General features: G+C 35.5%; 1 non-coding gene across 1 annotated transcript; it reads left to right on the top strand.

The window, feature by feature from the left end:
• Nucleotides 1-1613: 1613 nt before the first annotated feature.
• Nucleotides 1614-1721, top strand: LOC112774590 (small nucleolar RNA R71). Its single transcript, XR_003189070.1, has one exon. It is a non-coding gene; the product is annotated as a small nucleolar RNA R71 (small nucleolar RNA).
• Nucleotides 1722-3458: the final 1737 nt, after the last annotated feature.

The raw sequence follows: 3458 nt of genomic DNA, 5'->3' as shown, positions 1-3458 counted from the left end.
TGTTCAGAGCATTGTTGAGACTCTCCAACACCAAACTTAGAGTTTGACTGTGAGGGCTTTGTTTGACTCTGCTTTGAGAGAAGCTTTTTATGCTTCCTCTCCATGGGTGCAGAGAGAGATCCTTGAGTTGTAAACACAAGGTTGTCCTCATTCAATTGAAGGATTAATTTTCCTCTGTCCACATCAATCACAGCTCTTGCTGTGGCTAGGAAAGGTCTTCCTAGGATGATGGAGTCATCCTCTTCCTTTCCAGTATCCAGGACTATGAAATCAGCAGGGATGTAAAGGCCTTCAACCTTTACTAACACGTCCTCCACTTGTCCATAAGCCTGTTTTCTTGAGTTGTCTGCCATCTCTAATGAGATTCTAGCAGCTTGCACCCCATAGATTCCCAGTTTCTCTATTACAGAGAGGGGCATGAGGTTTATTCCTAAACCAAGGTCACATAGAGCCTTAAAGATCATGGTGCCTATGGTACAAGGTATTATGAACTTTCCAGGATCCTGTCTCTTCTGAGGCAATGTCAGTTGATCCAGATCACTTAGTTCATTGATGAACAAGGGAAGTTCATCTTCCCAAGTTTCAATACCAAATAATTTGGCATTCAGCTTCATGATTGTACCAAGAAACTTGGCAGTTTGCTCTTCAGTAACATCCTCATTCTCTTCAGAAGAGGAATACTCATCAGAGCTCATGAATGGCATAAGGAGGTTCAATGGAATCTCTATGGTCTCTAGATGAGCCTCAGAGTCCTTTGGTTCCTCAGAGGGAAGCTCCTTATTGATCACTGGACGTCCCAGGAGGTCTTCCTCCTTGGGATTCACGTCCTCTCCTCTCCTCACAGGTTTGGCCATGGTGCTTATGTCAATGGCCTTGCACTCTCCTTTTGGATTTTCTTCTGTATTGCTTGGGAGAGTACTAGGAGGGATTTCAGTGATCCTTTTACTCAGCTGGCCCACGTGTGCTTCCAAATTTCTAATGGAAGACCTTGTTTCATTCATGAAACTTACAGTGGCCTTAGATAGATCAGAGACTAAGTTTGCTAAATTAGAAGTATTTTGTTCAGAGTTCTCTGTCTGTTGCTGAGTGGATGATGGAAAAGGTTTATTGTTGTTAAACCTATTTCTTCCACCATTATTAAAGCCTTGTTGAGGCTTTTGATCCTTCCATGAGAAATTTGGATGATTTCTCGATGATGAGTTATAGGTGTTTCCATAAGGTTCACCTAAGTAGTTCACCTCTGCTATTGCAGGGTTCTCAGGATCATAAGCTTCTTCTGCATAAGAAGCTTCTTGAGTACTGTTGGATGCGGCTTGCATTCCATTCAGACTCTGAGAAATCATATTGACTTGCTAAGTCAATATTTTGTTCTGAGCCAATATGGCATTCAGAGTATCAACTTCAAGAACTCCCTTCTTCATAGGCATCCCATTACTCACAAGATTCCTCTCAGAAGTGTACATGAACTGGTTATTGGCAACTATGTCAATGAGTTCTTGAGCTTCTGCAGGCGTTTTCTTTAGATGAATGGATCCACCTACAGAAGTATCCAATGACATCTTTGATAGCTCAGATAAACCATCATAGAATATATCCAGGATGGTCCATTCTGAAAGCATGTCAGTAGGACACTTTTTGGTCAGTCCTTTGTATCTCTCCCAAGCTTCATAGAGGGATTCACCATCTTTTTGTTTGAAGGTTTGAACATCCACTCTAAGCTTGCTCAGCTTTTGAGGAGGAAAGAACTTGGCTAAGAAAGCCGTGACCAGCTTATCCCAAGAGTTAAGGCTATCTTTAGGTTGAGAGTCCAACCATATTCTAGCTCTGTCTCTTACAGCAAATGGGAAAAGCATGAGCCTGTAGACTTCAGGATCTACTCCATTAGTCTTAACAGTATCACAGATCTGCAAAAATTCAGTTAAGAACTGAAAAGGATCTTCAGATGGAAGTCCATGAAACTTGCAATTCTGCTGCATCAGAGAAACTAATTGAGGTTTCAGCTCAAAGTTGTTTGCTCCAATGGCAGGAATGGAGATGCTTCTTTCATGTAAATTGGAATTAGGTGCAGTAAAGTCACCAAGCATTCTCCTTGCATTATTATTATTTTTGGCTGCCATCTCCTCTCCCTGTTCGAAAATTTCTGAAAGGTTCTCTCTGGATTGTTGTAATTTAGCTTCTCTTAATTTCCTCTTCAGAGTCCTTTCAGGTTCTGGATCTGCTTCAACAAGAATGTTCTTGTCCTTGCTCCTGCTCATATGAAAAAGAGAGAATAGAAAAATAATAATAATAGGGGTCCTTTTTACCACAGTATAGAGGTCCCAGTGTGAGTTAGAAGAAAAGAAGAAGAAGAAATTCGAACACAGATGGAAGAGGGGGTTCGAATTTGGGTGAGATGAAGTGTTAGTAGATGAATAAATAAACAGAAGGAGATGAGAGAGATGGAGAATTTTCGAAAATAATTTTTGAAAAAGAGTTAGTGATTTTCGAAAATGGTTTTTTTTTTTTTTTTGAAAAAGGTTAGTAATTTTCGAAAATTAAAATATAAAATCAAAATAATTAGTTGATTAAAAAGAAATTTTGAAAAAAAGGGGGAAGATATTTTCGAAAATTAGAGAGAGAGAGTTAGTTAGGTAGTTTTGAAAAAGATAGGAAACAAACAAAGAGTTAGTTAGTTAGTTGAAACAAATTTTGAAAAGATAAGAAGTTAGGAAGTTAGAAAAGATATTTTGAAATCAAATTTTTGAAAAAGATAAGAAGATATTTTTTTTTTTGAAAAGATTTGATTTTTAAAATCACAATTAATGACTTGATTCACAAGAAATCATAAGATATGATTCTAGAACTTAAAGTTTGAATCTTTCTTAACAAGCAAGTAACAAACTTGAAATTTTTGAATCAAAACATTAATTGATTATGTTATTTTCGAAAATTTGATATAAAAATAAGAAAAAGATTTTTGAAAAATATTTTTGAAATTTTCGAAAATAACTAAGAAATTTGAAAAAGATTTTATTTTTGAAAAATATTTTGAAAAAGATAAGAATTTCAAATTGAAAATTTTATTTGACTCATAAGAAACAACTTGATTTTAAAAATTTTTTAAAAAGTCAATCCAAATTTTTGAATTTTATGAGAAAAAAAAAGGAAAGATAATTTTTTTTTATTTTTGACTTTTTATGATGAGAGAGAAAAACATGAAAATGATGCAATGCATGAAGTTTTTTAGATCAAAACAATGAATGCATGCAAGAATGCTATGAATGTCAAGATGAACACCAAGAACACTTTGAATGTCAAGATGAACACCAAGAACATATTTTTGAAAAATTTTTAATGCAAAGAAAACATGCAAGACACCAAACTTAGAATTCTTTAATGCTTAGACACTAAGAATTCAAGAATGCATATGAAAAATAAGAAAAGACACAAAACATGAAATCATCAAGATCAAACAAGAA

Source organism: Arachis hypogaea, chromosome 18, assembly GCF_003086295.3.
Source record: "Arachis hypogaea cultivar Tifrunner chromosome 18, arahy.Tifrunner.gnm2.J5K5, whole genome shotgun sequence".
NCBI lineage: Eukaryota > Viridiplantae > Streptophyta > Magnoliopsida > Fabales > Fabaceae > Arachis > Arachis hypogaea.
The sequence above is the reverse complement of the archived record's forward strand: the minus strand, read 5'-3'. Positions and strand labels throughout refer to the sequence as shown.